This window comes from Schistocerca serialis, chromosome 7 (assembly GCF_023864345.2).
Source record: "Schistocerca serialis cubense isolate TAMUIC-IGC-003099 chromosome 7, iqSchSeri2.2, whole genome shotgun sequence".
NCBI classification, from domain to species: Eukaryota; Metazoa; Arthropoda; class Insecta; order Orthoptera; family Acrididae; genus Schistocerca; species Schistocerca serialis.
This window is the reverse complement of record NC_064644.1, coordinates 99,053,836-99,067,399: the sequence shown is the minus strand read 5'-3', so window position 1 is coordinate 99,067,399 and position 13,564 is coordinate 99,053,836. Positions and strand designations below refer to the sequence as shown.

At 44.4% G+C, this 13,564-nt stretch overlaps 1 non-coding gene across 1 annotated transcript; it reads right to left on the bottom strand.

The window, feature by feature from the left end:
• Positions 1-1,354: 1,354 nt before the first annotated feature.
• Positions 1,355-1,428, bottom strand: Trnat-ugu (transfer RNA threonine (anticodon UGU)). Its single transcript has one exon. It is a non-coding gene; the product is annotated as a tRNA-Thr (tRNA).
• Between the last annotated feature and the right edge of the window lie 12,136 nt (positions 1,429-13,564).

Sequence of the window (13,564 nt, the reverse complement as noted above, 5' to 3'; positions counted from 1 at the left end):
CCGGGGTGGCCGAGCGGCTCTAAGCGCTACAGTCCGGAGCCGCGCAACCGCTACGATCGCAGGTTCGAATCCTGCCTCGGGCTTGGATGTGTGTGATGTCCTTAGGTTAGTTAGGTTTAAGTAGTTCTAAGTTCTTGGGGACTGATGACCTTAGCAGTTAAGTCCCATAGTGCTCAGAGCCACTTGAACCATTTTGAACTTTCAGTGCGTTATTGATTCGTCTTGAATAAGCTCCGAAGAAAAGGTGTTTACACTATGTTGTTTAAATTATTTGTCAATTATTGTACAATGCTGTACAATATCACCGAGATGATAATGGCCATACCTCAATAATACGCACATTCACTGATAGAAAAATATTATTCCATTAAAGAAGTGCTTTTGGAAATTACGACATATCTTGGAAAGATCGTCCTGAACGTATATGAATTTCTGTTCATGTTATGCTAGGCGTTCAGTTCGGAACCGCGCGACTGCTACGGTCGCAGGTTCGAATCCTGCCTCGGGCATGGATGTGTGTGATGTCCTTAGGTTAGTTAGGTTTAAGTAGTTCTAAGTTCTAGGGGACAGATGACCACAGATGTTAAGTCCCATAGTGCTCAGAGCCATTTGAACCATTTTTGTTCATGTTATCATATTCGCAATCACTTTATGCGCAACTGTAACATCGATTTTTTTCAATACTGTGGTGTGTGTTTTCTTTGTATTGGTCTATCGTTTTGGGGTTATTTTCGTACATTTCCTTTCAGAAACACCTGTAGATAAAATTCGCATGCAGATAATTGCAACGAACAAGGTGGCCACAAATGTCTACTTATTGCGCGTTCTTCCATGAAGGTGTTTGAACACGAGACAGTGGTTAACGTGACTTCGGGCGCATAGCTCCATCCTACTTGAAAAACAGTACCGACTTCCATATTCCTCTGACTGAGAAGATAAATTCCTAAAATATTTCTGCTAATCAACTGCATTGACTGTGGTTTCAAAGAATATCCGAGGATTTTCTGTAGACCAAAAGCAATTAGTCTAGGTATTCGCTTGGCCAGGAAGGTGAAACCAAGTTTCATCACTCACAAAACACATTGGCAGTTCAAATTCTCCATCCACAATGTTTCTAAGCAACCACTAGCACTACTTAATACTCTTTCCTTAATCAGTTGAAAGCATTGCGTGGATACATACAACGTAGTCCGGGCTAGCAGTTATTTAGTACATAATGTTGTTATATACGAAGACAGTAACTTGTTCTTGAAAGAACAGCTACTGTTGATGACAGTGCAGCTTTTCCTAACTGAAAACCTCAGCTGCCGACAGGTGTTGCTGATATACCTCGATGTGGACAGCTGAAAATGTGTGCCCCGATCGGGACTCGAACCCGGGATCTCCTGCTTACATGGCAGACGCTCTATCCATCTGAGCCACCGAGGCCACATATGAATAGCGCGATTTCAGGGACTTATCCCTTGCACGCTTCCCGTGAGACTCACATTCCCAACTGTCCACAATTCTACATATGTATTGTACCTTATAGACATTTGCCCACCCACTCTTTACTCGCGCACGCTTTGGCGAATCCCATAAGAGTTTGGGCAACCTGTGCGCATTCGCACAGCCGAAGGTCAATGGCTGGGTAGCCTTTAACTATATATACGAAGACAGTAACTTGTTCTTGAAAGAACGGTTACTGTTGATGACCGTGGAGCTTTTCCCTGGAATAAACGATGACTGACTGAAAACCTCAGCTGCCGACAGGTGTTGTTGATATACCTCGATGTGGACAGCTGAAAATGCGAGTCTTCTTAGATGAAGCAGTACCGGGACTCGAACACGGGATCTCCTGCTTACATGGCAAATGTCTATAAGGTACAATACGTACACTACTGGCCATTAAAATTGCAACACCACGAAGATGACGTGCTACAGACGCGAAATATAACCGGCAGGAAGAAGATGCTGTGATTTGCAAATGATTAGCTTTTCAGACCATTCACACAAGGTTGGCGCCGGTGGCGACACCTACAACGTGCTGACACAAGGAAAGTTTCCAACCGATTTCTCATACACAAACAGTAGTTCACCGGAGTTGCCTGATGAAACGTTGTTGTGATGCCTCGTGTAAGGAGGAGAAATGCGTACCAACACGTTTCCGACTTCGATAACGGTTGGAGTGAAGCCTATCGCGATTGCGGTTTATCGTATCGCGACACTGCTGCTCGCGTTGGTCGAGATCCAATGACTGTTAGCAGAATATGGAATCGGTAGGTTCGGGAGGGTAATATGGAACGCCGTGCTGGATCCCAACGGCCTCGTATCACTAGCAGTCGAGATGACAGGGCATCTTATCCGCATGGCTATAACGGATCGTGCGGCAACGTCTCGATCCCTGATCAACAGATGGGGACGTTTGCAAGACAACAACCATCTGCACGAACAGCTCGACGACGTTTGCAGCAGCATGGACTATCAGCTCGGGAGACCATGACTGTGGTTACCCTTGACGCTGCATCACAGACAGGATCGCCTGCGATGGTGTACTCAACGACGAACCTGGGTGTACGAATGGCAAAACGTCATTTTTCCGGATGAATCCACGTTCTGTTTACAGTATCATGATGGTCGCTTCCGTGTTTGGCGGCATCGCGGTGAACGCACATTGGAAGCGTGTATTCGTCATCGTCATACTGACGCATCACCCGGCGTGATGGTATGGGGTGCCATTGGTTACACGTCTCTGTCACCTCTTGTTCGCATTGACGGGACTTTAAACAGTGGACGTTACATTTCAGATGTGTTACGACCCATGGCTGTACCCTTCATTCGATCCTTGCGAAACCCATCCTTTTCATCAGGATAATGCACGACCGCATGTTGCAGGTCATGTACGGGCCTTTCTGGATACAGAAAATGTTCGACTGCTTCCCTGGCGAGCACATTCTCCAGATCTCTCACCAATTGAAAACGTCTGGTCAATGGTGTCCGAGCAACTGGCTCGTCACAATACGCCAGTCACTACTCTTGATGAACTGTGGTATCGTGTTGAAGCTGCATGGGCAGCTGTACCTGTACACGCCATCCAAGCTCTGTTTGACTCAATGCCCAGGCGCATCAAGGCCGTTATTACGGCCAGAGGTGGTTGTTCTGGGTACTGATTTCTCAGGATCTATGCACCCAAATTGCGTGAAAATGTAATCACATGTCAGTTCTAGTATAATATATTTGTCCAATGAGTAGCCGCTTATCATCTGTATTTCTTCGTGGTGTAGCAATTTTAATGGCCAGTAGTGTATATAGAATTGTGGACAGTTGGGAGTGTGAGTCTCACGCGAAGCGTGCAAGGGATAAGTCCCTGCAGTCGCGCTATCCATATGTGTCCTCGGTGGCTCAGATGGATATAGTATCTGCCATGTAAGCAGGAGATCCCGGGTTCGAGTCCCGGACGAGACACACATTTTCATCTGTCCACATTGAGGTATATCAACCACACCTATCGGCAGCTGAGGTTTTCAGTTAGTCATCATTTATAATGTTGTTAAATCTTCCAGAGTTCTAACTTACGACTTAAACTTACGCACAGAATTAGAGACATCGCTTTTGAATTGTCACTTTATCAAATGCTGAACACTACATTTTGCAAGAATACTAGAGGGAATCAGTCATGAAAAATTCTGCGAGTCTTCTTAGATGAAGCAGTACGGATGTAAGCTTCAACAACACACATCCATTCAGTTACAGATTACAGCGTACCTTTTGTGAATGACTCAGAGAACCACTGAAAGACACGGCACTTTCAAGCAGCAAACAACCCCGTCCATTGGCTGATTGAAAAATCATTCGAACAACAAACAATACTTGTGTGACGCTTTACGTATGGACTAGTGTCACCTCTACCTCGAAAGTTCGGTATTTATGTCAGCAGTCATTAACAGAAACATGTTGTGATAGCGAACCAAAATTATAAAATCTCATGTTCCCGTTTACAGAAATAAATTTTTAGTCACACATCTACTTGATGTCAGCTGGATGTTACAAAGAAAATGGCAATTATCAGGACAATTCCATCAGCAGAATTCTAAATTGACCGTTTACAACAAAAAGCCTCCTTTAACGATATTGTGTAACTGAGGAAATTTTTAAAGCAGAAAAAGTCTTCAGCAACAACATGAAAACCTTGACAGAGTATACCGTAGGAGGAAGGTTAAGATTTAACGTTCAGTAACGAGTAGTTCTCAGGAGATGGAGCATAAGAATGGAAAAGAAAATCATGTTTCTATCATCAGTCGCAGTCACTCTGAAGGACCATTCCAGAATTCACCAGCAGTAATTATGGGAAACCATTCAAAATTAAAATTTGAATGAGCGCCAAGAAATCTCAGTCTCGCTCTTATCAAAATCTTGTCTAAAACACTGTGCCTGTTCTTTCGCTAGTACAGGACAAAATGAAAAGAAAGCTACTAGAAGGAGAGTGAGGAAAAGATGCGATCGAACAAGAGCCCACATAAATAATTGTATTAAAAAATTCATTACTGGAATTAGGATATTCTCCATCACGTTCTAGAGGCGTAATAGGCCTATATCAATCAAGCTCTGCATCGCTAGAGGAAATGCGTTTTTTGTCCGTATTAAAATTTGATGCTGTTGTCCAGAGATATTACACAATCTGCACAGCAAAGTACTTCAAAGGAATCTAAATGGGAACCGGTACCTTTCACAAACGCAGATAATGAAGACGAATATACGCACATCATTACAGTAATTGATTCTGCCTCATTGGCATAAGCGATCGTGAACAGTGTTTTACTTTGAGGTCTACACCGTCCATTCAAAAAGTGCGAGACTGAATTTGTTTCTGGCGTGTAAGTGACGTCAGCGCAGTAACTCGGTGGCTGAGCGAACTAACTACATTCGACCAACACCATCTAGGCGATAGTGACCCGACCAGTCGGTGAAGATGGGAAAACTGGAACATCTGTTTCGAAACAAATGGAACAGTATAAAGTAATGTTTCGAAACACTTCTGCGACGTAATGAAACAGTTTGTGTTTTGTGATAGTGTAAGAACTTACATTAAATAATCTTCAGTGTGTACTGTATAAGTATTGCTATGCAGACACCAACGACGTGTGAGAGCGGCACCCGTAACTTTTAGTCAGGTGCTTTAGTAATTTTGTATTTCGTATACCAAAATATTCATTAATAACAAATCTTAAAATCTGTTCGTCTTTTTGGGGCCGTTTCGATGAAGGTACTGGTCTTGACGAAAATACTGTAATTTTTGTTTGTCTTTGACACATACCCACAACTGAAGCAGTAGCGGTACTGAGAATTTCTTGCACACATTGTTCAACTTGACGCACAAGCACTAAAATGGCAGATTCTTGCACAGTTTTTGTTAACCCTGTGGTGTACTTGTTGACTGCAGTGGACAGCTGTGAATGGTAGCTTCTTTGGCGTCTTCAGTCATTCCTGAGACCGCAAACCCACACAGGGCACTGCAGCAGTAGGAAGTGTCTAGTGAAGTGAGCCACTTTATTTGCAGCCTCAGGACTGTGTGAAACACCAAAGGAGCGACAGTTCACAGCCATCCACTGCAGTCGACAATTGCACCACAGGTTTAAAGTTGATCTGTCTTTGTCATTGTTTGCATTCATAAAAACTGGTCTCGAACAAGTTTCACTTAAATAAACTGTAGGACTAGGACTGCAGATTTCTATTTGAGTAAGAAGTGGAACTACAACACTGCCGAGCACAAGTTACACTTAACTTTCTCGGGATGTGTCGTCGTACAACTACACTCCTGGAAATGGAAAAAAGAACACATTGACACCGGTGTGTCAGACCCACCATACTTGCTCCGGGCACTGCGAGAGGGCTGTACAAGCAATGATCACACGCACGGCACAGCGGACACACCAGGAACCGCGGTGTTGGCCGTCGAATGGCGCTAGCTGCGCAGCATTTGTGCACCGCCGCCGTCAGTGTCAGCCAGTTTGCCGTGGCATACGGAGCTCCATCGCAGTCTTTAACACTGATAGCATGCCGCGACAGCGTGGACGTGAACCGTATGTGCAGTTGACGGACTTTGAGCGAGGGCGTATAGTGGGCATGCGGGAGGCCGGGTGGATGTACCGCCGAATTGCTCAACACGTGGGGCGTGAGGTGCCCACAGTACATCGATGTTGTCGCCAGTGGTCGGCGGAAGGTGCACGTGCCCGTCGACCTGGGACCGGACCGCAGCGACGCACGGATGCACGCCAAGACCGTAGGATCCTACGCAGTGCCGTAGGAGACCGCACCACCACTTCCCAGCAAATTAAGGACACTGTTGCTCCTGGGGTATCGGCGAGGACCATTCGCAACCGTCTCCATGAAGCTGGGCTACGGTCCCGCACACCGTTAGGCCGTCTTCCGCTCACGCCCCAACATCGTGCAGCCCGCCTCCAGTGGTGTCGCGACAGGCGTGAATGGAGGGACGAATGGAGACGTGTCGTCTTCAGCGATGAGAGTCACTTCTGCCTTGGTGCCAATGATGGTCGTATGCGTGTTTGGCGCCGTGCAGGTGAGCGCCACAATCAGGACTGCATACGACCGAGGCACACAGGGCCAACACCCGGCATCATGGTGTGGGGAGCGATCTCCTACACTGGCCGTACACCACTAGTGATCGTCGAGGGGACACTGAATAGTGCACGGTACATCCAAACCGTCATCGAACCCATCGTTCTACCATTCCTAGACCGGCAAGGGAACTTGCTGTTCCAACAGGACAATGCACGTCCGCATGTATCCCGTGCCACCCAACGTGCTCTAGAAGGTGTAAGTCAACTACCCTGGCCAGCAAGATCTCCGGATCTGTCCCCCATTGAGCATGTTTGGGACTGGATGAAGCGTCGTCTCACGCGGTCTGCACGTCCAGCACGAACGCTGGTCCAACTGAGGCGCCAGGTGGAAATGGCATGGCAAGCCGTTCCACAGGACTACATCCAGCATCTCTACGATCGTCTCCATGGGAGAATAGCAGCCTGCATTGCTGCGAAAGGTGGATATACACTGTACTAGTGCCGACATTGTGCATGCTCTGTTGCCTGTGTCTATGTGCCTGTGGTTCTGTCAGTGTGATCATGTGATGTATCTGACCCCAGGAATGTGTCAATAAAGTTTCCCCTTCCTGGGACTATGAATTCACGGTGTTCTTATTTCAATTTACAGGAGTGTATTTCTCGAGGAACTTCGCAACGGCATAGCTGAAGAAAGAAGTAACAACATGGACTGAATAGCAGCAAACTACAGAAATAACGGTTACCACAATTCCTATACTCCATTAGGAATTCTCAAAGGTTAATACTATGGGGAAATATTAGCCCCACTTCAACTACACATACGCTGCAAACTTTAATAAATACACTTTCTTCGTATTAATTACACTCAATATATGAAATCACTGGAAATGCACAGTAGTAACATAGACCGTTACCGAACACAAAGAACATAAGACAAAAGAGATGATTATACATCATTTTGACCCAACTAGATTTAAATCATTTTCAGTTAACACAGTGTTCACGTCTTGTCTACCTGGTTCCTTCGTCAGCTTCTCGATTCGTAAATCATCAGACAAATCAGTTACCTGCAAGTGGCAGCCTTCTACCCAATCATAAAATTCTTTTAAGTAAATTACTTCTTCGTCATCTTCACCAATACAAGTGTGTCATTTTCCTTATCTGCATTCTTCTCTTTAGCTGACTGACCCTTTTCAACAGACGTTGTATAAATTGGATAGTACACATCTTAAAAAAAAATTACTCATTATTTCACATGAACCTTTGTGTTCTGCATCATTACTATTGTTGGTCCAGTTATTATTTAATGCATTCTCCCCTACGTTGTGGACCCACAGTGATGCACACGCTAGTTTTGTATTTCCTGAATAGTTACATTATCTTCTCTCCATGAGTCATTGTGTCCATGCCAAAATCTCTTCCGATTGTCAAGGTCTCTATTCCCAGTTATGTTCCAAGTATTTCCATAGTATAGCTTTGGATAAAAATTATTACCATTGTGATCTCCTGAATGAAATTCTGTACCATTGTAATCATTGCCTTCCTTTCCATAATGAGATTTTCACTCTGCAGCGGAGTGTGCGCTGATATGAAACTTCCTGGCAGATTAAAACTGTGTGCCCGACCGAGACTCGAACTCGAGACTTTTGCCTTTCGCGGGCAAGTGCTCTACGAGGTACTGGCAGAATTGAAGCTGTGAGGACGGGTCGTGAGTCGTGCTTGGGTAGCTCAGTTGGTAGAGCACTTGCCCGCGAAATGCAAAAGTCCCGAGTTCGAGTCTCGGTCTGGCACACAGTTTTAATCTGTCAGGAAGTTTCATTGCCTTCCCTTCCATAATGATTAGCATTTCACCAAGTTTGATTTCCTCCCCTTTGTAAATGACTGTAATTGTGATTTTGTCTCCTCATTTTTTCCACAATTCTGTCTAGTTTGTCCACATACTTTAAGAACCTAACTGATCATCAATTTGTTTAAGTGTGCTAACTTATATACCTGATCTTTGGTAAAAATGTTTCATGCCACCAGGTCCCTCCATATAATTTGGTCCATACAGAAATTCACTTTTTGTTTTGGACTTCTCAATTTCTGAACAGAACTTATTAAAGAACGCTTTTTCAAATTCTGCGTAAGAAATGCCCACACAAAATCTTGGCCTATGACAATATTTCACCTGTTCGAAGAGATTTCAGGATTGCAAAAAATGGTTCAAATGGCTCTGAGCACTATGGGGCTTAACATCTGAGTCATCAGTCCTCTAGAACTACTTAAACCTATATATATATATATATATATATATATATATATATATATATATATATATATATATATTTATGCATTTATGTCGATGTATAATTGGTTTGTTTTGTGAATATTATTTGTGTTTATACGCTGGGTCTGGCCTAGGGAAAACTATGCTATCGAACGAACACATCGATAGGTCGTGTGGAGAACGAAAGTGTTTAGGATCTTTGGTAGTGTTAACTCTGCCGCGTGGAGCGCGGGCTGAGCAGAAAGGGTCTGGCTGGGGTGGTGCAGTGGAGGAGGTGTGTTTAGTGATGCTCCCGCGAGTTGCCGCGCTTTCGGGGTTGGGCAGCATGTAATTGCGCTCGATTTGCTATGATAGTTTCTGACATGGTGTCGCGGACGGGAAGCATTAGCTGGCGCACATCAAGAGCCCGTTTCGCCTGGTGACCGTGTCGAGAAGAAGGCGCGCCAACATCCAGCTTCTGCAACAGCGACGGCCGACAATGAGTGGCTGTCGCCACCTCCTCGATCGACGGCTTCAAACCTTCAATCAACCAACAAGGAAGACTGGAAGCACGTAAAGTTTTAGAACTGTATGGCAGACCTCAGCTTTTCAAACTGTTCCATTTTCATAACTAAATTACAGCAACGTAGCATGAACCTTTGTTGCTCATAGTCCCAATTGCATTACCAAGCAGGGTCCCTTCCTTTTCCGGAATGAACCCGAGTGTCGTTGAAATTCAAACGCCAGCATCATTCGATTTCACTGCTTTAATTTCAAAGTTCAGTTAAGGTATTCATAGCTGGCTACAATATTTAGATTACACAAGCACAAATTATGAGTGCGAATTTTGTTACCGTATTTTAGTTTACCTGTGACTGCAGCTCAGCTTGGTACGTACTAAATTTTACTATTGTTAATTGTTCAGAATCATTTAATTCAAGTTCAAAGCTAAATCTCTTATTTCTAAATTGCGAAGATTCAAGTAGCTTTTGAAATGATTGTTGAGGTAGTCCAAGACTAACCGTATTTTACTGAATTTCGATGTGCTTCAGAAAGAAAGCTCACTATTAACTTCAGTCACTAAATTAACTTTCAATTTTCCGGTTTTATTAATTCATTTGTTAAATTAAATCAGAGTGTAGTGAAATTTATTACTTCTGACAAACAGTCAATTTTCACACAACACGTGTCAACCTTCAGTTGCCACGCTTCTAGTGCTAATTATATGTGTAATAACCTTTCTTTTTCAGTTACTATAGTAATTGTCCATAGGACTGGCGACCGTAATTTCCCCCAAATCTCAAATATCTAATTACCGCTAGTTAATTGTTAACGTAACGGCCGCACATTTACTTTCTTTATTAACTTTACCCCTTTTCAAAATTAATTTCCACCACTTTCATTTGCATTTTTCCTTTCATTTAGATGTAACCCTTTCATCCCTCTTTACCGACAGATTAACTTCGGTGACGATTGCTTTTCTCAAATTTCCATTAGGTACACGCGGTTTAATTTTTCACTGTCATTAAGGTCGATAAGTGAGGGGGAGGTTACACATGCCCGAGGCTGGATTCGAACCTGCGACCATACCAGTCGCGCGGTTCCGGACTGAAGCGCCTAGAACCGCTCGTCCACCACGGCCAGCTCGGGATTGCTGCCGGTAGTCGTAAACTTTACTTCACGATATTTCGACTGGACACCTGCCAGTCATCTTCGGGTGAGCCATTGGCGACTCCGTTCTCCGTTCCGCTTCATATCGCGCGCTGATAGTGCTGCCATGCACGCACCAGATCCACGGTGACAGAAGGACCACACTGCCCGGCGACGGCGCCCTCGCTGGTGGACCTGCAAGGATCGGCTGTCTTCGGCGTTGCCGCTCACCGCAGTTATCGGAGTATTCTGGTGTCTTCGTCTGGAGCAAATCTCCGAGATATATATACTTTTATACTTCAATTGTGATAATGCACTTTCAGTATAACACACTCCTTCCAACTCGCTGATCCTACCGCTTCACAACTGCCTTGTGCCAAAATGTAGCACTTACTGTATGTCGACTACGACGAAGAATAATAATAAAATAACACTCAAAATGCAGTACTATTATAAAGACAATCGATATAGCGTCCAAAAAGTCTAAATATACTATTTGACTGTCTTTGTACAGCTGTTTTCAGTATTAATTTTCAAATATAGGTATAATGATAATTTATAATGTAATTTTGATTCCCAATTAAATTGAAAATATGGAAAATAATTACCTTCTCTGAAAATCAAATTCCGTACCAATTCCATGTTTCATTTTTGTTTGTAAAAAATATAAGCCTGGATTATGTTATTAGAATTACATTTTTGATTCCGTTGGATCATATCATGAATTTAATGCAAGTATTGTATTCTGCAATACATGTCAGAGACAGGCCCCCGGTCGAGTTCAGCTGGAATATGGAACCTATGGATAGTGCATGCTATAATTATTGCTTGCATTTTGGAGCTGTTTACCTTCAGGAGGGAAAGTAGTTAACTTGGAGTTGGAGGGATCTTTGTGGTTTCTGGAGAGTTTGGTAGAGGTCTGCGAATGGAGTGTAATCAGCATACTGAAGTAGTTGGAGTGGAGGGGGTGGTTTTGCCACATCAAGAGTACAGAAGATGTGAAGGACGCGAGAGGGGATCGAGCCTGGGGCACACCGGCAGCAGGGTAGAAGGTACGGGAATCGGTACTGTTAGCAGTGACAGAAGATGAACAGTTGGATGGAAAGGAACGAGTTAAGTAGACACAATTACTAGGAATTGCAAGTGTTTGAAGAGGAAGCTGCGAAGGCATGCACGATAGTAGCCAATTTTGAGGTCAAGAGATACGAATATTGAGAAATTTATGTTGTTAAATTGATATGATAGTTCTGTGAAGTACGGAATTGTTCGCCTGAGGAGACGCTGGGACAATTAACAGGAATGGCGAAGTGCTGGTTCAGGTGTTGATGGATGCGCTGAGAGACAAGAGATTCGAAGACCTTCCTAAATACAGCGTTGAGGCCAAGGTCGATATAAGGAAGTATCGCTAGGAGTTTTCTTGGTTTGGGGAAAAGTAGAATTTCGATGATTTTTACAGCTCTCCAGCCCATGGAGTGGATTGTGTTGTAAGAGTTACTAACAAGGGCTAGGGACCTATCTTTAGATGCAGCCGTGACTGGGAGTAGTGCTGAGATTTTTGTGTGATACCTGTTTTGTGTCACGTGCTGTGATGGGGGAGATCACCTTTGCCTGTGGTATGTTGTTCAGGAAGTGGAAACAGGGAGCAAATGGTGAGGCAGTCGTACGTGTACGTTCATAGAATGGAGAGAATAAGGAATAATTTGAGTTAATGGACACCAGGCGGTGTGAAAATGCGGGAGAGATGTGTTCATGTCATTTGATAGTAGCTAGTTGTTATGAAGGAATGGGTGGCGAGGTATGGAGTTGCTGTGTGTGAGCCAGTACAATGTTTTCCTATTTTTGGCTCCCTTTCCTAACGTCAGTTCCTTGTTTTAAAAAAGCTTGATAAATTTTTCACGAGATCCGTATACATAATCATTTCCTGTAGGCCCTTGTCCCACTGCAACGCGGGGTCGGCCTTGTTACTACGGATTTGGCGGTGTTGGTTGCCGAGGGTGGCCGGATGCCCTTCCTGTCGTCACGCCGTACCCCTCCCCCCTTCTCTCCGGGAAGGAATTAGCGTACCCCAGATGTCTGCGTCTAGTGTAAGCCACGGAATAGTGCGAACGTTTTTCAAATATCTGCGAGTCGTGTAACTGAGGCAGAACGTGGGGAACAGCCCAGTATTCACGTAGTGGGATGTGGAAAACTGCCTAAAAACCACATCCACGCTGGCTGTCATTCCGGCTCTCGTCGTTAATCCTCCGGGCGGATTCGATACGGGGCCGGCGTGCCTACCCGAGACCAGGAAGCAGCGCATTAGCGCTCTCGGCTACCCTGGCGGGTCATATGGTTCAAATGGCTCTAAGCACTATGTGACTTAACATCTGAGGTCATCAGTTCGCTAGACTTAGAACTACTTAAACCTAACTAACCAAGGACATCACACACATCCATGCCCGAGGCAGGATTCGAACCTGCGACCATAGCGGCAGCGCGGTTCCGGACTGAAGTGCCTAGAACCTCTCGGCCACAACGGCCGTCCTGGCGGGTCATGAGATCCCTATACAATGATATAAAATACTCCATATGGATGTGTTATATAAGTTTTACTGAACTACGGAACCACCAATAAGCAAATTCTGAGCAATTTCTGAGTTAGTTATAATTGACGTTAGCTAATAAGGCAGTTACGTGCGCAAATTCAAGAGGCTCGCCAGATACGACAAGTGTCAGTTTTTCCCATAACGTAGATGACAGCGCACGAGACTGCTAAGCCTTTGGCTCAGTTCGGCCCTTACTACCTCCTATGTCCAGTTTTTGTATCGCTCTCTTGTTCGGTTTTAGGAAACCCAACGAAAAACACATTTGGCGACACAGTCTCTGGCTGGCCGCATGAATCTGAGAGCGTCACGGTCTGATTGACTAATATCAACGTTCATTAACTCCGAAACGTATAGAATTTTTCTCTTAACAGTTATTGCTCAGTACAACCCTCCCTGGGACACACCTACAAGCTCTTCAGAATGTTCCCGACCACCCTGTATTTGATGCAAAACTGTATTTTATATAAGTCCGAGCCTGTCATATGTGTTTTAATATGGTGTATGGTTATCTTACTGTACGAATG